The sequence below is a fragment of the Lepidochelys kempii genome, chromosome 3 (genome assembly GCF_965140285.1).
Source record: "Lepidochelys kempii isolate rLepKem1 chromosome 3, rLepKem1.hap1, whole genome shotgun sequence".
Classification (NCBI taxonomy): domain Eukaryota; kingdom Metazoa; phylum Chordata; order Testudines; family Cheloniidae; genus Lepidochelys; species Lepidochelys kempii.
The window spans coordinates 192,834,467-192,859,176 of record NC_136382.1 but is presented as its reverse complement, the minus strand read 5'-3'; the positions used below and the strand labels follow the sequence as shown (position 1 = coordinate 192,859,176).

Below are 24,710 nucleotides of genomic sequence, written 5' to 3'. Positions count from 1 at the left end.
TTTAAATCCCTGTGGTGTTTAGATGCTGTTAGAACAGGGAGCACTGGCTGTTAGGAGTCCAAAAGGACAGGAAACAGGAAGGAGGGGAGAAGTTGAGGAGGCAGAGTGAGCGCTACTGAGGGTGCAGCAGCAGCTTGGTAAAGAGGTTTCCACTTTAAAAATAAAGTCCTGTTGAAGTTTGTTAGTACCTTGCCTGGTTGCTACAACATTTTGGTGACGAGGATGGATCTTCTGCCTCTGAACCCACCTGCACCCTTTCTGCAAAGCCCAGGTGAGCCTCCAATTGCTTTTACTGCTGGAATCCATATGTTTGAGACTTATCTGCTTGCAATCAGTGCTACAGAGATTTCTGAAGTAAGAAAGCGTGCTCTGCTAATCCACTGCCTTGGAGCAGAAGGGCAGCGTATATTTTACACTTTTCCCCTTGCAGATGATAAATATGAGACTGCACTCACTGCATTAATGAACTTTCTTGTGCCAAAAGTGAATGTAGTAGCTAATCACTACAGATTTCGCCAACATGAGCAGAAAACGGGAGACTATAATGAAGTATATTGCTTCCCTGAGGAGTCTGATCATAACTTGTGACTTTGGGAATATGGCAGATGAGATGATTAGAGACCAGCTCATTGAGAAAACAACCATGCTTCATGTAAGAGAACACTTACTTCTAGAACCACAACTTACACTAGAAAAAGCAATAACTATTGCTACTCAGATTGAGTTAGCCACAGCTGAAGCCAAAATAATGAGCATGGATACAGGAGACACAGTCCAAGCTGTGACTCCTTTGAAGAAAAATTCACTATCACTGCAGACAAATGATTACAAGAGGGAAATTAATGGAAAACCACTGAATCAGCAAATTCAAAATACAGTAAAAGCATGCTTTCACTGTGAATCCCCACAACACCTTGCAAGCTACACAGGATGTCTGGCAAAAGTAGCTCAGTGCAATCATTGCCAAAAGTATGTCGCAGCAGCCAGTTCTATCAACAGGTGCATGCAGTTACAATACCAGATGTTACTGTGCTGAGCGTGCACAAAATCACTACTGAACATACTCTAGAACAAATAAAGTGCACTGTAAACGTCTCCACCATACCCTCAGGCAAATCACACTCTATTCAGCTAATGTTGGACACTGACTCAGCAGTATCTATACTACCTGATTCCATCTATTTGCATTACTTTAAAGATGTGCCTCTTACTGAACCCAAACTTCACTTGGTGTGCTATTTGAAAAATCATATTCCAGTACATAGCTGCCTGCCAGCAATAGTTACTTTTGGTGATTGCTGTGTAACTGCAGAGTTCTACACTGTCCACAAAGGGACTCCTATCCTTGGCAGAGATTTATTGGCTGCTTTAAATCTCAGGGTAGTTAATGGACAAATTGATCTTCCTCAGCAAAGCACTCTTTTGCGGTACACACACCAGTTTCAGCTGGGACCCAACACCAAGTTGAGGAGAAACTCGGCTGTGCTTATGGGTTTCTGCATAAAGTTAAAATGTGGAATAATGTGATGCCTGTACGTCAGAAGTTACGGTGCTTACCATTTGCAGTCAGGGAAGCTGTTTCAGAGGAACTTAGAAAACTTGTTCAAAAGGACATTATTGAAGAGATTGACTCCTCGGAATGGGTTTCACTTATAGCAGTGACGCAGAAGAAGGGTGGAGGCATTCGCCTTTATGTGGACTTAAGGGAGCCAAATAAAGCTACTGTGATTGACAGCCATCCTCTTCCTCACATAGAAGAAGTATTTGCAGAACTCCTTGGAGCAAAGATGTTTTCTACTTTTGATTTGCAGACTGCATACTACCAGGTTATGTTGCATGAAGATAGCAGAGACCTCACAGCATTTATTACACATGAGGGACTATTCCGTTTTAAATGTATTCCATACCGTCTCGCATCTGCCCCAAGTGCCTTCTAAAAAATGATGTAATTGATTCTGAAGAATCAACATGGAGTTCAGTGCTATCTGGATGATATTATCGTGTTTGGAAATACTTCTGAGGAGCATGACAATAACCTGCAGTCTGTACTAAACTGCATCAGCAAAGCAGGCCTCAAGCTCAATAGGTCCAAATGCAAATTTAGACAAACTGAACTCTCCTTTCTGGGGCATACAATTTCACAGGCTGGACTAAAACCTGATCCAGCTCATATCCTGGCAATTTCAAATGCTCCTCCTCCAACAGATTTGCAAACCTTACGTTCCTTTCGGGTCTTACCTCCTGGTATGCAAAATTCATTCCCAATTATGCTTCTGTCATTGAACCATTATGAGAATTACTACAGAGAAGTTCAACCTTAGTGTGGACAACTGATGCACAAGCTAGTTTCAAAATGGTGAAAGACTGATTGTACATAGTCCTATTCACTCCTATTCACTCCTATTCATAGAACTATTCACTCCTGCATTGCCCACAATTGTAACTACTGATGCTTCTGATTATGGACTTGGGGCTGTCCTCACACAACTGCATGAGGACAACACAGAGAGGACTGTTGCATTTGCTTCAAGGACACTAAGTAATGCTGAGAGAAAATATTCTACAGACAAAAAAGAAGCACTTGCTTGTGTCTGGGCTACTGAAAAATGGAGAACTTACCTGTGGGGCCGCATGTTCAAGTTGTGCACAGACTACAGCCCTTTGACGATGTTGCTCACCACGAAAGGACTAGGAAGAACATCGTATTGCTAGATGGTCTGCAAGACTACTCTTTCAATTATGAACTGGAATATAAGCCTGGAAACCAAAATGTGGTAGCTAATTGCCTTTCTCGCCTGCCTTTGCCTTCACCAGATGGTCCACCGGAGGATGAGGACGTAGTAGTTGCAGTTATTACAAGCACTCTTACTACAGTTACAAAAGAACAATTTCAAGCTGCTTGTTCAGCATGTCCAATTCAACAAAAACTATGGGAATTTCTGACAAAGAGATGACCCAGTAACCCTAAAAACCTTGACCCAGTTTTGCTGTCTTATTTTAGAGTTCGGGATGAACTTTCTTTGCTTGATGGCTATGTGCTACGACGTACACACCGGCTACTTGTGCCAGAAGAATTACAGTCAAAACTCATACACCTGGCACACGATACTCATCAAGGAATTGTCAGAACCAAACAACGACTATGGGATCTGTATTGGTGGCCAGGGATGGACTCTCAAACTGAAGCACTCATAAAATCCTGTGTCACTTGCCAAATGCATGAGAAGACAGCAGTGACATGTACCCCTCCATTACAGCCTGTTCCTCTTCCTGAATCTGCATGGGAAAAAGTGGCAATTGACATTGTAGGACCCTTTGATACTGCTCCAATTGACTGTCGTTATGCTATCACCTTAATAGACTATTTCAGTAAATGGCCTGAGGAAGTGTTTACATCGCAAATCTCTTCTGCTACACTAATTAAGTTCCTCTCTTCAGTTTTTAGCAGGGAAGGTAACCCCAAAGAACTGGTTTCAGATAATGGTAGTCAATTTACTTCCCTGGAGTTTGAAAATTTTCTAGCAGAGAGGAACATTTTACACAGAAGGTCATCCCTATACTACTCTCAAGCCAATGGGGAAATCGAACGGTTTAACAGAAGTTTGAAAGAGAGTTTGCAAATGGCTGAACTGGAAGGGTGATTGTGGATAACCTTCACTACTGATTTCTTGCAAGCATACCGGGCTACACAACATGCCAGAACGCAAAGATTACCTGCAGAATTACTGCATGGGAAACAGATGAATACTAAACTGAACATTGCTGGATTGTTAAAGGCACAACCTGATGCCCCAACTCAGGATAATGTGAAAAAAACAGTTGAACAGCACCAAGCAAATTATAAGGCTTTCACAGACAAGCAGCGGGGTGCTAAGGAACCCTTTGAGTGTGGTTTCTTTGTTAGAATATGAAAACCTGGAATTTTACACAAAGGGGACCATAAATTCACAGCTCCTCTTAAAATCACAGAGAAGAAGGGACCTTACACCTATCAACTTTCTGATGGGTGGGTATGGAATGCTTCTTATCTTGCATCTGCCTATGCACCAAGAGGAGATTATGCCAACACCCAGTCTGCATTGGATGATTTCACCATAGTATCAACGCAACAAGACATTGCACTGGAACCGGGGCTTGAGAGATGGCCTGTCAGACCCAGAAGACCACCGGTCTGGACTAGAGACTGTTATGTAGTGTCTACAGTGTTTTCAGTGTAATATTTCTGCCAACAGTATAATGTCTTGTTTCATATTTGTTCCTGTTGTTAGAACAACAATGTTTATTGCAATTGGGAGAGTTTCTTAAGAGAGGAGGGAATGTGGTGTTTAGATGCTGCTTGTAATTATTAGAACTGGGAGCACTGGCTGTTGGGAGTCTGAAAGGACAGGAAACAGGAAGGATGGGGGGAAGCTGAGGAGGCAGAGTGAGAACTACCAAGGGTGCAGCAGCAGCTTGGTAAAGAGGTTTCCGCTTTAAAAATAAAGTCCTGTTGAAGTTTGTTAGTACCTTCCCTGGTTGCTACAACAATCCCTAAATCACCATGACTCCCCTGATGTTATACCTATTTGCACCAGCCAAGGACCCAGCCCATATGGCCTGATTCTTCAGAGCTGCTGACTACCCCTCTCTTTGTTTGAAGTGGATGGGAGCTACAGATGACCAGCTCCTTTGAAAATCAGTCCAGAAGAATAAAATGTATTAACAAGCCTGGAAGAACGTATCAGTCCTTGCCTCACTAGAGTTTAGTTCAGTCTCCATATCTATTCCAGGAAGGGTGTCACCTAGGACGGGACTGACTGCCCCAAACCACATACGCCACTAAACAGCAATCACATATTAGCAGGTAGTCATTTTAAAATGTTGGTTTAAAGGTGCAACGAGTTGAAGAAAGCTGGCTGATATCATATCTTGTCCAAAAGCTCTACTCTGGACAATACAAGTGAAAATCAAGGAGCAGGGCCATATAGAAAGGATAGACACGAAGTGTCATTTGCAGAAGTTGACTTGACAACAAATGCAATATAGTGCAGGTAAATGTTGAATACTGGGCCGGAGCATAGCCTGGGGAGGAGAAGACAATACAGGATGTGCTAAACAATCAAAACAGACTGAGGCATGCTATCCACAGAAGATATTTTCAAATTTGCATAGATTAGAATGTACAGCGTGCTGCACCAGCACCATTAGACATGGCAAACAGAATAGAGGTTTTAGTGCGATCCGTGGTGATCTCATTTACAATAACCAGTAATATATTAGGAACAATATAATGTCATTGCTCTTGAGATTTGTGGTATAGAACCAATGCTGTAATAGCTTTGATCTTAGTCAAGTGGCCCCTAGAACTCCAAATGTCAGGAAAACAACATTGCAGGCCTTTCGCTCTAGAACCTGACCTTTTATGCTGGTTTTCCTATGCTGCCCACTGTGTATCATCCTGGCACTCTCGCACATGCCAAGAGTGCAGAATAGAAAGTCTAGGGGCCTATTTTTCCACTTGTGCACAAATTAATTCACAGAGTTGCATTTCTACCATTAGGGCTTCAGTCTCGGCAGCTCTGCATTATTCCCACCTGCATCTGACCAGGAAGCTGTGACCTTTTCTCTTGGGTAAGGACTTAGAGTAGTCATTTACACCTGTGTACTGTGGCTATGAAATGCTACCGGATCAGACTGTTAGCATTTTGCACTCAGATTGTACTCATTTTTATCAGGCATAAATAACCACACAAGGTAAAGGCACTCGGGACGCTTTCTCCATAGGCCATAAACTCATCTCTATGAATTAATTTGCAAGGCTTGCCAGGAATGTTTACAGCACCATGCTAGCACCCTGGAGAGCAAATAAATCCACACTGTGATGTCATAATATTAAAGCAAGTTACACTCAAGACAGTGGAAAAAAGGTTAAGTAACCCTGCCTTTGGGAGTGAGATGGTAGTTACAGGGGTGCTATTTAAAATCTCATCAGTTGTCTAAAATAACTAAGGTTTGGAGTTAGCTAATCTCAGTATTTACAGTATTCTAGGTGAAGCACAAAAGAATATTGCAGATACTCAGATAGCCGTATCTGTTTATCTTAGGAAGATCTGGTAAGTTTTTCAATAAAACCATTGAGTCCTTGGCCTCTGAAATATGCCAATGTTAATTATTGTCAGTAATCGTGGTGGTTCTGGGAAAGTGGCTGCCTGTGTCTTGGGGCTGGATTGACACCACCAGTTCACACTGTCAAATGGCTATGAGACGGTAATAGCTTTTGGTGGCTACTGAGTATGGTTGTATTGGAATGAACCCCTTGCCCCATAGCCTGGAACCAGCAAAGCTGATACCTGTTTTTCAGCCTTAATTTAGTGAGTTAGTTTAACCTCCATCCCCACTCAAAGTGCGATGTGCAAACCCAAGCCCTTGGTGAAAAGGCTGTTTAACTTTCCCTTTGCCTAGCCATTGTGACTTACTGTCCTGCGTTTGCACCTTTACAAGAGTGACATTTAACATTTTGTGCTTTGCAGTTTCTAAATCCCTGAAAAAGATGCTGTACTTTGACAGAATTAGTCAAAGCATTAACTGGTTGAACTTCTAATTCCCTGAAATCTTTTGCATGGGCTATTTTAAACCCTATTTACCAGATTATTTGGCCAGTCTGGAGAAACAGTGCATTTCCATTCTAATGGCCCTGATCCTGTCAACTCAGACTCTCATGAACAGTCACTGTTCACGTGAACAGTCCCATTGAGTGCTCATGTGAGAAGTAAGGATGCCCCACAAGAACACAGCTTGGCAGGATCTAATGTATTCCAATTACACAATCTAGAAATATAAAACAAAATTATTGTAACAGTTCTTCAACTCAGCGACTGAATTCACACAATACCTAGCTTTGGTTTGACATTCAGAAACACTGAGTTGCTGTGTACAGTAAATTTATATTGTGATTGTGAGTTTAATTTTGGGTGCCAAAAATATCTTCAGTAATATTAAAGCAGTAAAATTAACTTGCAAATACAGAGTTCCTTCAGTGACAAAACAGAATAATATTAGTGCATTGTTCCTTTATTAATCCATAGTTCAGTGCACTTTAACTCCCCCTGCTAATTTTTAAAACAGTTAATGAGGGAAAACATATTGCTTTGGTTTTTGCTTTAAGGATTGGATCTATTTCGTGTCTCCGTGATGTCCTGTAAGATTATTGAACGGTTAATCAGAGCAGGAGCTAAGCATTTCAGCTCCAGATGTTTGCAGCAGAAAACGCTAGAGGGTCATCAAAAGTGCTCAGCCTAGATAAATGATCCTTAAAGTGATTCTCTTTGATTGTTGAGAAAACAGTTCTCATTTGTCAGAGTTTATAGCCATCATTCCTTACACCCTGGAGGTGGTGAAGAGCTGCACTGCACCCCGCAATCTGCTCCACAGATAACATGTAATTTAATAGACACAACAAGAAATGTTCTTATACATCTGAATATGAGGGCCAGATCTTCAGCTGGTGTAAATCAGCATAGTTTCATTGACTAAAGAGGAGCTATGTTGATGTACTGCAATGGAGGACCTACCCCTGGGTATACGCACAACCCTAAGCATAATGATGTAGTTTTATATCCCTTTTTTTTACCATTTTTATCCATTCTTTTTTACCTCATCATAGTGCTTTCATGTCTCCTGTGGCTTTGGTGTAATTTCCAGAAGTACAAACTGTAGAAGGTACGACCCTGATTAGTTCACAACTCCCACTGGATGTTCACTTGAACATTTGCTGCCGCTTTTCAGATATAACTCTTGCTGGAGGTGAAAGTTTCAGCATATTAGTAGGTTACTGACAAGGAAATGATGATACAGGGTAATTCAATACTTGCTCATTTCTAATCTTTGAGGAAGCTAAGGTTCAGATATGTGACATTATTCCCCAACATTACAATGTTAAGGTCCGATAGAACAGGACCTCTGTCACCCAACCATCCCCCCAAAGAATTCCACATTGGCTGCTGAAAAAAATTGAAATGAGAACTGATTTTTTGCAATACTTTTCACATTTTTATGGGTTTGCCCTAACTTTTTGTTGACCACTCACTCCATGTTCCCACTGACCACAATAGTTTTGAATAGATCAAAGGAACAAAGTAGCATGGGGTGAAAACCATAAATACTGGACCAATTAGTTTGTAGGTTTTATCAGGCATGTAATTACATATTATTTAACACTATTTAACACTCCAAATTAATTTTTTGTGAGAATTTGGATGATGGGTTCCCTGATAAGGCATTTGTGAAACTTAAAGTCCTTTAGCAGATCAACTTGCTCCAAGAAAAATGATGGGCTTAGCTTGATTTAAAAATGGTGGTTAGGATGCTAGGTAAAGAACTATACTTTACTGTGAGGATTTTACTCAATGATGTACATATAGTACTGTGTCAGTATCCATGTGATATTGACAGAACAATTGTTAGGATTCTTCAGAGTATTTATCAGACGACTTCCAAAATTTACAGTTGTCCCCTGTCAAGGTTCCTTCCCCACTCTGAACTCTAGGGTACAGATGTGGGGACCTGCATGAAAGACCCTCCCTAAGCTTATTCTTACCAGCTTAGGTTAAAAAGTTCCTCAAGGTACAAACTTTGCCTTGTCCTTGAACCGTATGTTGCCACCACCAAGCATTTTAAACAAAGAACAGGGAAAGAGCCCACTTGGAGACGTCTTCCCCCAAAATATTCCCCCAAGCCCTACACCCCTTTCCTGGGGAAGGCTTGATAAGAATCCTCACCAAATTGTACAGGTGAACACAGACCCAAACCCTTGCATCTTAAGAACAATGACAAATCAATCAGGTTCTTAAAAGAAGAATTTTAATTAAAGAAAAGGTAAAAGAATCACCTCTGTAAAATCAGGATGGTAAATACCTTACAGGGTAACCAGATTCAAAACATAGAGAATCCTGCTAGGCAAAACCTTAAGTTACAAAAAGACACAAAAGCAGGAATATACATTCCATTCAGCACAGCTTATTTTACCAGCCATTAAACAAAAGGAAATCTGACACATTTCTAACTAGATTACTTACTAACTTTACAGGAGTTGTAAGGCTGCATTCCTGATCTGTTCCCGGCAAAAGCATCACACAGACAGACTAAACCCTTTGTTTCCCCCATCCAGATTTGAAAGAATCTTGTCCCCTCATTGGCCATTTGGGGTCAGGTGCCAATGGGTTTACCTTAGCTTCTTAACCCTTTACAGGTGAAAGGGTTTTGCCTCTGCCCAGGATGGATTTTATAGCACTGTATACAGAAAGGTGGTTACCCTTCCCTTTATATTTATGACATCCCCATTTGGCTATCAATAGTTGCTGCAAAGAGATCTCCTTTGTACTTTACAATTGGAAATAACTGTGGTACCTCAGATATGAATACTTGGCAACTGTTGGTTTTCAATGGAAACCATTTTAGGTGTTCTGTCCCTCACAGCAAGGATGTCTATTTTGCATTATGTTCGCACTCCTCTGATTTTGTTTGGCATGGCCATCTTGTTTTTCATAAATTCTGGAAATTGATTCAAAATCACTTTAGTGATAATATTACAGCATTGGATGGCTTAGATTTCTTGTTGTTGAGATAATCCTTAATAAAGTACCATCTATTAGTGATGGCATTTCATTAACAGATATTAAAAACATAGTGACTGCCTGTTAGTTCAGTGGAATTTGCAAATATTCTTAGGTACCCTGAGTGTTCCTGCTGTCACATAGGCATTTGGATACTCACATAACTCTAATTTTATATTCATTTTCTACTAACATTGGAGATAATTTCATATAAATACCTAGCACATGCTTTGAAATGAAATTGTATTTCCTATCATGTTTACAAATTCTTCACTATTAAAAACCTGTTTATGGCTCCTCCGCCTTTGAGTTTTTCTCTTTAATTATGGATGAAAATTAGCTTGTGAGAGGAAGCAGTAATTTAAGAACATCTTAGGTCCCTGAGAGAGGAGGTAGCAATTAGTGAGATGTGGTTATTAAGCTCTCAGAGTGCCTGTATTTGTAAGGATTTCATTTGCTGAAGTTCAGTGAATTGTAAATTATTTAAAAACTACAGAAAGCGCCATTAAGAATACAATTTGAATTTAAAAAAAAAGTAGGTGATATGTTTTTCATTCAGTTTTTGTGTTTGAATTGTGGTGCATATTTTAACCCTCATTAAAATTGAAAGACATAATAAGTCGCACAGGGACAGAGTAACCCATGGCTGTGGTTCAGGGTGGCGTGGCATTGTTCATTACCTGTAAGAAAAAGAAAAATAACACCAAGGCAGAAATACCACTTCATTTGATAGACAGCAATGTGAGAGTTGTGAACCCTGGGAGACGGGTGGATTTTGCCCCAGAAGGGTTTGTGTAACCATTTACATCTCTTTTGAACTATGCAGGTTTGCAGCTCTGGAGTGCAGGGTTGAGCATACCCAAATCTCAACTGAAACTGATGAATGTCATGCCTCAACCATGGGAAGCTGCAAATATTAAGTAATTGGATTTAGAGATGTGCCACTTTATTAATCTATAGTTATGTGCATCTGATCCTTGGTCCTCAGGGCTGCTGTTAGCTTGGCAAGCTACAACAGCGCCAAAGGGGTCAGTCAGACACCTGGAGACCCTCAGAATGCAGCTGCACTCCCACCATACTATCTTCTCACTGGCAAAAGCTCCTATATAGCAAGCTTTAAGTTTGCTTTGTATTACCAGAGCTCTGCAAAGCTGACTTAACAGTGCTGAGGATCTTGGCCCATGGTCTATTGAGAGGACATGGGGAGGGGTAGGAATGGTACTGGAGTATTGTGTTACAGAGTTGGAGCCATAGGGTGCTCCCAAAAATTCAGATATTTTGTTTATCTCTGCGCCTTTTGATGTTCACCCATTGCTGATTAACATCAGAATTTCAGTCTGTCTTTCACCTGAAATAGAATGTTGGGTTTCTATTTCACAGTCTCAAAGGCCAAAAGGAACCAATTTCATCTTCTCATCCCACTCTCTGCATAACACAGGCCATAGAATTTCACCTAGTAATTCTTGCATTTAACCCAATAACTTGTCATTGAGCTAAAGGATATTTTTTAGAAAGACATAATCTTGACTCGAAGACTCCAAGTGATGGAGAATCTACCGCATCCTTTGATAAAATTGTTCAATGGTTAATTATCCTTACTGTTAAAAATTTGAGTCTTATTTTAAGTTTGAATTTTTCTGACCAGCCACTGGCTCTTCATATGCCTTTGCCTGCTAGATTAAAGAGCTCTCTGTTATAAGATGTCTTCTCTCTGTGTGGGTACTCATACAGAAAACATATCACTTCTTAAACTTCTCTTTGACAAGCAAAATAGACTGAGCTCTTTACCAGTGGCCATCTCATTTTGCATGAAATATGGAGATTGTAAGGTATGTTTTACAACTCAGAATCTCAGTTATTATTTTGGGGCTAGGTTATTCCTAGGTTATACCTTTTCTAGGGAAAAAAGTGCCATAATTTATCTTTAAAAATGTGTTGTTCTTTAACTTTTGGGCTTTTCATTAGACCTCTGTTGTTGGTGTGAGATGCTTTTTTGGTTTCTTATGTTTTCACAGTAGGTCCTCCTTTGTCATGCTTGCTGTTTTCCTGCTTTCTAAAAATAGAACTTAAATATGTAGATTTGAAGAGTCTAGTGTTTGAACAATTAATTGGAAAGTATGTCATAACAGTGAGTTTGTCCAAGTCCACTCACTGTCCTCCTAGAATGCTGAGAGAATGGGAGTCTAAAATCAGCAATGGCGCAAACCTTGCCAAAAGGAGCAAGGGTAGTTGGGATGGGGGCAGGCTATGGTCTGACTTCCCTCTCTCTGCACTGGCCACCTGAACTGGGTCAGCACAATGTAGAGTGCACACACTGCCTACTGCACAAGGGTAAAGTAGGAGCTGCTTCCTTCCAGTGTCTTTGTGTGTAGCTGTTGGTAGACAGTTCTCCTTCACTCCCTCTTTCATCACATTGACGGTTGTTTAGAGCCATCACACAGTTAGTAATCAAAGGACAGGGCAGCCCATAGGAGGAGATGAGCTGAAAAGGCATTGGCAGTTCTTCCCCTGATGAATCCAGGGTTGTGACGTAGGATGAAGCAGGGATGAACTAGGGGAAAGCCACTCTGAGGCATCTCCCACCCTGAATTCATATGTATCACCAGAAGGCATTTAGATACCATAGCCACTCATGAAAGGACAGAGTGCTCAACCCTGTATCTCTGTGATAGCCTCTTGAGTCCATGACTCCTGACCTTGACATAAGGGTCAAACTCCACACCCTTCTGAGTATGTAGCTCATCAGTAAATGTGTAGCTCATGGAGATTTTCCCAGAGTTTCTAGCTGTCTCCATGCATTTTTTTGCATGGAGGGTATGACATGATCATCTGCTTTTTAAAATAAGAACATAAGAACGGCCATACTGGGTCAGACCAAAGGTCAGTCTAGCCCAATATCCTGTCTTCCGACAGTGGCCAATGCCAGATGCCCCAGAGGGCATGAACAGAACAGGTAATCATCAAGTGATCCATCCCCTGTCGCCCTTCCCAGCTTCTGGCAAACAGAGTCTAGGGACACCATCCCTGGCCATCCTGGCTAATAGCTATTGATGGACCTATCCTCCATGAACTTATCTAATTCTTTTTTTGAAAACTGTTATAGTCTTGGACTTCACAACATTCTCTGGCAAGGAGTTTCACAGGTTGACTGTGTGTTGTATGAAAAATAATTCCTTTTGTTTGTTTTAAACCTGCTGCATATTAATTTCCTTTAGTGAGCCCTCATTCTTGTGTTATGAGAGGGAGTAAATAACACTTCCTTATTTATTTTCTCCACACCAGTCATGCTTTTATAGACCTCTATCATATCTCCCCTTAGTTGTCTCTTTTCCAAGCTGAAAAGTCCCAGTCTTATTAATCTCTCCTCACACAGAAGCTGTTCCATGCCCCTAATAATTTTTGTTGCCCTTTTTTGAACCTTTTCCAATTCCAGTATATCTTTTTTGATATGGGGTGACCACATCTGCATGAAGTATTCAAGATGTGGGCATACCATGGATTTATCTAGAGGGAATATGATATTTTCTGTCTTATTATCTATCTCTTTCTTAAATATCAGAGGGTAGCCATGTTAGTCTGTATCCACAAAAACAACAAGGAGTCCGGTGGCACGTTAATGATTCCCAACATTCTTTTCATTGTTTTGACTGCCACTGTACATTGTGTGAATATTTTCAGAGAACTATCCATAATGACACCAAGATCCTTCTTGAATGGTAATAGCTAATTTAGACCCCATCATTTTATATGTATAGTTGGGATTATGTTTTCCAATCTGCATTACTTTGCATTTATCAACATTGAATTTCATGTGTCATTTTGTTGCCCAGTCACCCAGTTTTGTGAGATCCCTTTTTAACTCTTTGCAGTCTGCCTGTGACTAACTATCTTGAGTAGTTTTGTATCACCTGCAAATTTTGCCATGTCACTGTTTACCCCTTTTTCCAAATCATTTATGAATATGTTGAATAGGACTGGTCCCAGTACCAGAGCCCTGGGGGATACCACTATTTATCTCTCTCCATTCTGAAAACTGACCACTTATTTCTACCCTTTGTTTCCTATCTTTTAACCAGTTACTGATCCAGGAGAGGACCTTCCCTCTTACCCCATGAGTGCTTACTTTGCTTAAGAGCCTTTGGTGAGGGACCTTGTCAAAGGCTTTCTGAAAATCTAAGTACACTATGTCCACTTGATCCCCCTTGTCCACATGCTTGTTGACCCCATCAAAGAATTCTAGTAGATTGGTGAGGCATGATTTCCCTTTAAGAAAACCATGTTGACTTTTCTCCAACAAATTATGTTCATCTATGTGTCTGACAATTTTGTTCTTTACAATAGTTTCAACCAGTTTGCCCGGTACTGAAGTCAGGTTTACTGGCCTGTAATTGCCGGGATCGCCCTTTTCAAAAATTGGCATCATATTAGCTATCCTCCAGTCATTTGGTACAGAAGCTGATTTAAATGATAGGTTACAAACTACAGTTAGTAGTTCTGCAATTTCACATTTGAATTCCTTCAGAACTCTTGGGTGAATACCATCTGGTCCTGGTGACTTATTACTGTTTAGTTTATCAATTTGTTCCCAAACCTCATGTAATGACACTTCAACCTGGGACAGTTTCTCAGATTTGTCACATAAAAAGAACGGCTCAGGTTTCGGAATCTCCCTTACATCCTCAGCCATGAGGACAGATGAAAAGAATTAATTTAGTTTCTCTGCAATGGCCTTATCATCCTTGAGTGCTCCTTTAGCATCTCGATCATCCAGTGGCCCAGCTGGTTGTTTAGCAGGCTTCCTGCTTCTGATGTACTTAAAAAGTTTTTGGCTATTACTTTTTGAGTTTTTGGCTAGCTGTTCTTCAAATTCTTTTTTGGCCTTCCTAATTATATTTTTACACTTAATTTGCCAGAGTTTATGCTCCTTTCTATTTTCCTTACTAGGATTTAACTTCCACCTTTTAAAGAATGTTTTTTTGTCTCTCACTGCTTCTTTTACTTTGTCGTTTAGCCCCGGTGGCACTTTTTTGGTTCTCTTACTATGGTTTCTAATTTGGGGTATACATTTAAGTTGAGCCTCTATTATGGTGTCTTTAAAAAGTTTCCATGCAGCTTGCAAGGATTTCATTGTTGGCACAGTGCCTTTTAATTTCTGTTTAACTAACTTCCTCATTTTTGTATAGTCCCCCTTTCTGAAATTAAATGTTAAAGTGTTGGGCTGCTATAGTGTCCCCCTCCCCGCCCCCAGCGATGTTAAATTTAATTATATTATGGTCACTATTACCAAGTGGTCCAGCTATAATCACTTCTTGGACCAGATCCTGTGCCCCACTTAGGCCTAAGCAAAAATTGCTTCTCCTCTTGTGGGTTCCAGGACTAGCTGCTCTGAGAAGCCATCATTTAAGGTGTCCAGAAACTTTATCTCTGCATCCCATTCTGAAGTGACATGTAGCCAGTCAATAAAGGGATAGTTGAAAATCCCCCATTATTATTGAGTTTTTTCTTTTTACAGCCTCTCTAATCTCCCTGAGGATTTCATAGTCACTATCACTATCCTGGTCTGGTGGTCAGTAATATATCCCTACTGCTATATTCTTATTAGAGCATGGAATTACTAGCCATAGAGAATCTATGGTACAGTTTGGTTCATTTAAGATTTTTACTTTATTTGATTCTACGCTTTCTTTCACATATAGTGCCACTCAGAGGTGAAAGTAAGCCGGTCCAGTCCGGCGTACCAGCAAGAGCCAGTACGCTGGACCGGACCAGACCAGCTTCCCCAGGCTGGTGCTTTAAAGGGCCCGGGGCTCCAGCCACTGCGGGGAGCCCCGGGTCCTTTAAAGCGCCCCCTGAACCCTGCTGCCAGAACTCCTGGGATAATGGCGACAGGGCTCCGACGGTGATTTAAAGGGCCCGGAGCTCTGCTGCGGTAGTGACTACTGGAGCCCGGGGCCCTTTAAATTGCCCCTGAGCCCTGGGGCTCCCAGCTGCCTGTGCAGCTGGTAGCTCCAGGGGTGATTTAAAGGTCCAGGGGCTCCCAGCCGCAGCCGGAGCCCTGAGGCCTTTAAATCTTGATTTAAAGGGCCCGGGTATTTAAAGGCCCCACCTGTTCAGGACTCTGGATTACCGGTAAATCCTTTAAATTACTTTCACCCCTGGTGCCACTCCCCCACCAGCACGACCTGTTCTGCCCTTCCAATATATTTTGTACTCTGGTATTACTGTGTCCCATTGATTATCCTCATTCCACCAAGTTTCTGTGAAGCCTATTATATCAATATCCTCATTTCATATGAGGCATTCTAGTTCACCCACCTTATTATTTAGACTTCTAGCATTTGTATATAAGCACTTTAAAAACTTGTCACTTTTGAGCTGTCTGCCATTACACGATGTAATTGAATGGACCTCTTTTTCATTTGACTGTTTCTCAATCAGATCCTACCCATATTTTATCGTCTTCCATCCTCTCCTCCTTACTAGGACATAGAGAATCTCCCTTAATAGATCCTCCCCTAAGAGAGGTCTCTGACTGAACCACGTGCTCCTCTGCACCTTTCAGCTTTCCCCCAGCCCTTGATTTAAAAACTGCTCTACGACCTTTTTAATTTTAAGTGCCAACAATCTGGTTCCATTCTGGTTTAGGTGGAGCCCATCCTCCTGTATAGGCTCCCCCTGCCCCCAAAATTTCCTGAGTTCCTAATAAATCTAAACCCTTGCCTGTCTAACTGGCCCTGCACATGGAACTGGGCGCATTTCAGAGAATGCTACCATGGAGATCCTGGACTTCAATCTCTTACCTAGCAGCCTAAATCTGGCCTCCAGGACCTCTCTCCTATCCTTCCCTTTGTCACTGGTACCTACATACACCATTACCACTGGCTCCTCCCCTTCATGACACAAAAGTCTATCTAGATGTCTTGAGAGATCCGCAAACTTTGCACCAGGCAGGCAAGTCACCATGAGGTTCTCCCAGTCATCGCAAACCCAGCTATCTATGTTTCTAATGATCGAATTCCCCATAACTATTACCTGTCTCTTCCTAATAAGTGTGTGCCCCCCCCCCCCCCCCCGAGAGGTATCCTCAGTGTGAGAGGATACCATAACAGCATCTGGAAGGAGGGTCCCAACTCTGGATCGTTTCCCTCTGCTCCAGGTTGATGCTCTCCTTCCCTGAGACTTTCATCCTCCTGAACAGCACAGAGGCCTGAACAGCACAGAGGTGGGACTGTTCTACTGTGTCCCAGAAAGTCTCATCTATGTACCTCTCTGTCTCCCTTATCTCCTCCAGTTCAGCCACTCTGGTCTCCAAAGCCCATACACGGTCTCTGAGGGCCAGGAGCTCCCTGCACCGAATGCACACATACGCCACCCGCCCATAGGGCAGGTAAGCATACATGCTGCATTGGGCGCAATAAACTGGATAGCCCCCACCCTCTTCCTGGACTTCTGCCTGCATTTTCTATTTACTCTTGCAGCTCGTTCTTTTGTTGATGTTTTGTTGTTATCAGAGGGTAATTTTGGCTTTAAGTTGAAAGAATATTAAGTGTATCTAGCCTCCTGTCATGCTCACTCTGTAAACTCCCTCGCAAAACTCCCGTTAGCCGCTCCTGTTTACTAGCTCCTCTGGTCGCTTAGGAGCGGGCTTTTTAAAGCCCTCGTCTTCCTGAATAGCCCTGCCCCTGGTTAAGGGTTGACGGGTGCTAAAGGGCTTAAGGATCAAAGCCTTGTTAAGAAGGATCTCAGCCTTGCATGGCAGGCCGCTAGGCTCAGCACACAATCCCCCAAACAAACAGACCACACGGTATATTTCAGTCAAGCAGGAAGCACACCACAAACACAGACAACAAACTTACCCAAAGGATCACGTAATCGCTCCTCCTTCAACTGGAGAACCCCCTTGCAAAACTCCCCTGTTAGCCTCTCCTGTTCGCTAGCAAATATGCAGTGATTTACTCTTTTGAAAAATATGATTGTCCCTAGAAGCACTCACTTCTTTGGATTATATGTATCCTGCCCTAATCTGTTCATGTTCTCTTGTAGCAGCCATCAACATATGTCAATTTTGGGAAAATATATAAATCATTGGAGCCATTTGGCTTGTTTTTATATTTTAATTGTAAACTCAGTTTCCGTTTGTTCTGATTCACTGCAGATTACAAATTGTTTGACTATAAAGTGACTCAGTACCTCTACTAATTTGAATCTGCTTATTGCTTTTGACATATGCTTGCAACTCTGTGCTGAGAATTTTTCTTTTAAGCCTTTTAGGCATAGTGGATTTGGTGGAGAATTAAATTGAGTTATCCAATTGAGATTGAAGCTTGTTGGCTTAAAATGACAAATTTTCTTCCATTCCTTTGTTTCCATTTTTGATATATTAGTCTTGACACATTCCAGGCATTAGTCTTATACTGCCTGAAGAGGAGGTTGCTGTGACAGACAGCTGTGGACCAATCAAATCAGAATTATTATACATGATCTCTATTTTATGTGGGCAAAGTTGTCTGAAATCATCATATAAAAACAACTTTTCATATTGTGATTCTTTTACATATTCTTTACAACATTCAGATGGCAGAAGCCAACTTTGTCTGCCATCCTCTATATATCTGTCTAGGAAGTTTCATGGTTCCTGTCATGCTATAGAACAGTGGTTCTCAACCTGCGGTCCACAGGCCACTTGTGGCCCAATCAGCACACAGCTGGCACATGTGCCAGTCCAGTGTTAGAATCATAGAATATCAGGGTGGGAAGGGACCTCAGGAGGTCATCTAGTCCAACCCCCTGCTCAAAGAAGGACCAATCCCCAATTTTTGCCCCGATCCCTAAATGGCCCCCTCAAGGATTGAACTCACAACCCTGAATTTAGCAGGCCAATGCTCAAACCACTGAGCTATCCCTCCCCCCAAACATCAGATCACTGCATTGGCTGTGAATCGAACCCAGGTCAACTGCTTGGAAGGCAGCTATGCTCACCACTATACCACCAATGCATGTTGGGGAGGTCTGGATACTGCGGGGACAGTCCCATGGGGATTGGATGATGGGGGGGGGCAGCCCCTGGTTGGGGGGGGCGCCCTGCACCAGGCAGGGCCCCCCATCTTTACAGACAGGCTCAGCAGCCCCGCTCTCTGGGTGCTCAGCCCTGCCACACCACCAGCAGCAGAGCGGAAGTGAGGGTGACAATACACCATGCCATGCCACTCTTACAGTAAATTAATTAATTTTAACAGTTGATGTTTTGACTTATTTTGCTAATTTAAAATGCTCTTGGCAGACATGTGCCAGGGTTGAAATGAAAGGTGCTGTATCGATTTGAATTGTATTGCTGTCGTAACAAATACTAAACTGCTTATTTTTTTGTAGATGTACAGCTAGGGTATAGATTGTTGGACGTGGCCCACATAGCACTTAGAGAGCTGCATATGTGCCCCACAATGGTAAACAGGTTGAGAACCACTGCTATGGAGACTCACGGGGTGTTTTAAACTGGAGATGTTTATTTAAGAACACTATTAGGACAACAGGCGTCCAGACGATCAAGTTCTAGCTTTGTAATAAGGGACCACATCCTATCTGGAACTCTTTATAGCACAGCCACATCTAGTGGTGGAATAAGGTACTACAAGGAAATACATCATTACAGGTCCCAATACTATGGTGTCTGATTGCCTATTTAACGAGAATATATACAAGCACTGTGCTTGGAGCTGTTTTTGATGATTAATTAGCAAAAGCATAAGCTTCCATGCATGTTTTTTATTAACCATTTTATTAGTGACCCTCTTTAATCTGTTTTAGGTTGTGTTAAAGATGGGTCTGCCCGTAGGCACCAACTTCCCCTCTTCCTCACGAGTGCTTGACTTCCCCCCGGCCCCTGGCCTTGCCCCCACTCCACCCCTTCCATGAGGCCCCGCCCTTGCCCTGTCCCATCCCAACCCCTTCCCCAAAGTCCCTTCCCCCACTCCGCCCCCTCCCTGCCCCTATTCCAACCCCTTCCCCAAAACCCCGCCCCGCCTCTTCCCTGCCTCCTCCCCTGAGCACTATGTTCCCACTCCTCTGCCTCCCCCCACCCCCTGGAGCTTGCTAACGGTGGTGGCCGGGCAGGAAATGCTGGGAGGTAGGCAAAGGAGCGGAGATGCGGCACACTCGGGGAGGAGGTGGGGCAGGCAGGGAGGGGAGCTTGGCTGCCAGTGGGTGCAAAGTACCCACTAATTTTTCCCTGCGGGTGCTCCAGCACCAGAGCACCCACGGAGTCGGCACCTATTGGTCTGCCATTATCTAAAAGCTTTACGCTCTGCATGTTGAAATCTCACTGACAGCAATAAACAAAAATCAAGTTAAATTTCTGACCGCAGTAGAAGAAAATGAGTATCATGTCCCACAAGTGTGCTTATTTAGTATTAGAGCACATGAGCAATTGTCATAAATATAAAGGGAAGGGTAAACCCCTTTAAAATCCCTCCTGGCCAGAGGAAAAATCCTCTCACCTGTAAAGGGTTAAGAAGCTAAAGGTAACCTCGCTGGCACCTGACCAAAATGACCAATGAGGAGACAAGATACTTTCAAAAGCTGGGAAGAGGGGGAAAAACAAAGGGTCTGTGTCTGTCTCTATGTTGCTTTTGCCGGGGATAGATCAGGAATGGAGTCTTAGAACTTTTAGTAAGTAATCTAGCTAGGTATGTGTTAGATTATGATTTCTTTAAATGGCTGAGAAAAGAATTGTGCTGAATAGAATGACTATTTCTGTCTGTGTGTCTTTTTTGTAACTTTAGGTTTTGCCTAGAGGGATTCTCTATGTTTTGAATCTAATTACCCTGTAAGGTATCTACCATCCTGATTTTACAGAGGTGATTCCTTTACTTCTATTTTTATTAAAAGTCTTCTTGTAAGAAAACGGAATGCTTTTTCATTGTTCTCAGATCCAAGGGTTTGGGTCTGTGGTCACCTATGCAAATTGGTGAGGATTTTTACCAAACCTTTCCCAGGAAGTGGGGTGCAAGGGTTGGGAGGATTTTGGGGGGAAAGACGTGTCCAAACTATGTTTCCCAGTAAACCCAGTTAGAGTTTGGTGGTGGCAGTGGATATTCCAAGGACAAAGGATAAAATTAATTTGTACCTTGGGGAAGTTTTAACCTAAGCTGGTAAAAGTAAGCTTAGGAGGTTTTCATGCAGGTCCCCACATCTGTACCCTAGAGTTCAGAGTGGGGGAGGAAACTTGACAGCTTGAGATGTGAACACTTGGGTGTTGTGAGAAATTTTCAGAATGCATAGAACTAACTAAGAAATAAATGCAAAACCGTATGGATTTGATTCTATCCCTCACTTCAATGACTAGATCTTATAGAAGTTTCTCTAAGGGCTTGTCTACATGGGGAAATAGCCTGGAATAGCTCTTCCACATCAGCACCCTGTCTGGATACTCTTACTGCACCCTTGGGTATGTCTATACAGGAGCTAGAGGTGTAATTTCTAGTATGGGCAGATATACCCATGCTGGCTTTGATTAAGCTAGCGCACTAAAAATAGCAGAGTAGCTGTGGCTATGTGAGTGGTGGGATGGCTCTAGCCACTCTGAGTATGTATTTAGGGTTTCAGCTGTGATTGCACTTGTGTAGCTAGCCCATCCCACCACCCATGAAGCTGCGGAACTGCACAAAAGCACTCATAAGGTATGTCATACTGGAGTGCAGGGATAATCAAACCTAGCGTGGGTTTGTCTACCTGAGCTGGAAATTATCCCTCCACCTCCAGTATAGACATATACCTTACGTGTGCTTTTGTGCAGTTCAGTTTAATCCACATTGGAACCTGAACTGAACAAAGACAATCTTAGTGAGAAATAAGAGAGTGAGAGCAGAATAGCTATTGTGCTTTAAATTCACACCCCAACTTATTTCACCAGAGTTCCCTGTGTAGACAGGTCATAAGAAAATTATCCTTTGATAAAAAGACGTAAACAGTCTGTAGCCAGGGCAGTAAATTACAGTCAGGTCCTGAGAACACCAAGAAGTTTGCAGTTTGGTCTATTCTCCATTGCAGTTATTTCAGGAAGTCCTTAAATGGATCAGTGGCTACAGATGACTTGTCTCACCTGCCATCCAGATAGCAGTTTTGGGTCCTTGCACTGGATGGTGCCTTTGGAAAACTGATAACCATTCGTGATTTAAAATAGAATCCAAGAGGTTAGCTACGATTACAGAAATAAAGGGGCCCCAATCTTCCTTATTCTACATTTTATACAGAAGGCCTAGGAGAAGAGTGAGACTGAGAGGGCATTATAGCTCTCCAACCTCCAACAACATCTTCCTGGACAGGAGCTGCAGGAGGTTCTACAAGTGTAAAAATGCTACATCTTAGTAAGATGTGGACATGCTGCAATCTGCAGGCAAAGAGGCTCACAGGCAAATTGCCTACTCGATGGTTATGTATGGTAGCACCCACTATGCGCGTAACTTCTTTTTCCTGTGAGGATTCTTTTAATGGGCTATTTGGTGGGTGTGATTGGAACCCACACACCTTCTGGGCGTGGTGCTCTGTCCCGTCTAGTGGCACCGAGACCACTTAGAGAGAGGGTTAAATGAGTCTGCTCTACAGCCTTAGCTAAGAGCCAGTTGGCTTTTAGCTCATGCAGTAGAGGCTCATGCACAGAGGTCCCAGGTTTGATCCCGCCTGCCGACGATGGGTCTTCCGGCGTTACATGATGTCTTAGCTGGAGCTAGGAATAGAACTGCACATTAAACCCAATGCCTTGCCGATGCGCAGGGTACGAGGAGTTTTCTCCCAATTTGTGTGCCCCTGTGCTGGTGCCAGACATAGTTTATGTCTACGTAACAGTTTAAGCCTGGGTCTGAGCCTGGGCTCAAGCCAACCCCGCTCCCCCTTGTGTCCACAATGCAAATGTGCTAACCTAGGTCTCAGACACAGGGTCCCAACACTCTGAAGGGCTGGAGGGTCCAAGCCTGTGTTAAGCTGGGACCTAGAGTTCGAGACCTATTGCTTTCCTCTGTGCACGTGGCCCCGGGTCCTGGAAGCCCCTCTGGATGTATCCCAGAGTTCCCAGCAGCAGACGAGCAGCACGGCAGGCAGCCAGCACAGCAGCCAAAAGTGCCTTTACAGCCTGGCTGAGCACATTCCCCCTTCCTGCTCCTCCTGTGATGGCAGCAGTGACTCCGGCTCCCTCTTCTCGCTGCTGCATGGAGCTTGCCCAGAGCAGGAAGCAAAGCAGACGGGCGGCAGGCAGCTCCTGGCTGCCAGGGATGTTGGGGGTCATCCCTCCCTCGGCCAGGCTAAGCCAGGAGCCCTGCCTCTCACCCTCCCTGCAGGACAGCAACTTGGTCGCTCTCTGTTCCTAGTACCTGCTCCCGCCCCCACTGTCCCTGGGGCTGCGTGTGCAGGGGCACCCAGACAGTGTGCTGTTAGGGCTGTGAGTGGGAGCCAGCCCCCCAAGCTTCCCAACAGCATCCCGGGGATCTCTCATTCGTGCCTCCCTGGGCACGAATGATCTCTCTCATTCACCGCTCCGCAGCTGGTAGCCAGGCAGGGGTGTGTGTGTGTGTTTTTCCTCTGTAACCTACATTTTACGTCAAAACAGACAAAAATAAATAAAAACAACCAAACAAAAGCACCTTCACTGAACATCCCGTTTTCAAAATTAAGAATTGCAAAGTTTCATTTTAACAGCTTGACAGCCGTGGACACCAATGTCCTAATTATCCTCAGAACAGGAGCACATGGGCATTTTCTTGCCAATGTGACTCCTCCTAGAGGTGGAGAGCTCAATTCTCAGATTAGATCAGTGGTCCCCAAACTTTTTCTGTCAGCCCCCTCTTGCCCGTAATGAAATCTGGAGCCATGGTTGGGAGCTGGGTTGGGAGGAGAGCCGCGGTCCAGGCTGGGGCCAGGGCTGCAGCCCGGAGCAGAGCTGGGAGCCGGGGCTGGGAGCGGGGCTGTGGCTAGGTCCTGAGACCTGGAGCTGGGGGCTGAGGCAAGGGCCAGTGATGCAGCTGGGGCTGGGGCTGGGAGCAGAGCCACGACTTGGTCCTGAGGCAGGGAGGTGGGAGCTGAGGCCAGGGCCAGAGATGCAGCTGGGGCTGGGGCTGGGAGCAGGACTGCAGCTAGGTCATGAGGCAAGGAGCTGGGGGCTGAGCTGCAAATAGGACAGCACCTGGGGCTGCAGCTGGGAGCAGAGTCACAGTCGAAGCCAGGGACCATGGCCAAGGCCTGAGGGTGGGGGCTGACGCTGGAGCCAGAGGGGGGCTGAGGCTGGAGCGGAGCTCAGGGGCACTTCCTCCCCGTCCCCCGTGGCGCTGACCCAGACCATGCTGCACCCCCGAACATTCCTCCCGCCCCACAGTTTGGGGGCCACTGAATTAGATGGTAGTTCAGTATAAAGCCTTCTCAGACTGCAGTCATTCTACTGAGACAGCCACCACAGAGCTAATTATACCGTTTATGTACTCGTGTGCTCCTTATGGGCACCTGAGTCCCATCAATGGCACATCCACAGTTAGGAAACAGGGTGGGCAGTAGAGTTTTTTCCCACAATGCACCATGTTCCCAGGGCTAGAGTGCTGACAGTGGGGCTGAGGGGCTAGGCACTTTGGGATATGTTGACTTTGACTTGGGCCTGTGCTCTGCAGCGTGGGCGCCAGAGCCCTAGATTCGAGCACAGGTCAGAAAATTCTTAACCTAGGGTTAAAATGCAGTGTAGTTGCTCAAGCCCAGGGTTCTCTGACACAGGCCAGCCGACGCGAGTCCCACTAACTCTAGGCTTATATTGCTGTTGTAGTTAGTCCCTGCGCATTTATGCAGGCAGGGACTGCTCCCTGCTAATGCCCTCTGGGGTGGGACACAGACAAGCAAAGCTGGATGGCCAAGGAGAGAAGTGAACTGTGCACCCCATAAGAGATGATGCAGCTGGTCTACTTCTCTGCACCACCCTCACAGAGGGCAGTGCCTGTGCGTACTAGGCACAGTTTGCCCCTAACCCTAACCCTAACCCTAGGCCCTCTTTGTTACATCTCTATTCTGTAGATCAGTCATTAGGGTTTTCCCCACTTTCCTTACTCAGAGTCTGTAGTGGAATAACAAAGCTCCTGCTATATCTGTCCTCCT

The 24,710-nt window shown here is 43.8% G+C and overlaps 1 non-coding gene across 1 annotated transcript; it reads right to left on the bottom strand.

The window, feature by feature from the left end:
* Positions 1-18,514: 18,514 nt before the first annotated feature.
* On the bottom strand, positions 18,515-18,586 carry TRNAG-UCC (transfer RNA glycine (anticodon UCC)). The gene has a single exon. It is a non-coding gene; the product is annotated as a tRNA-Gly (tRNA).
* Positions 18,587-24,710: the final 6,124 nt, after the last annotated feature.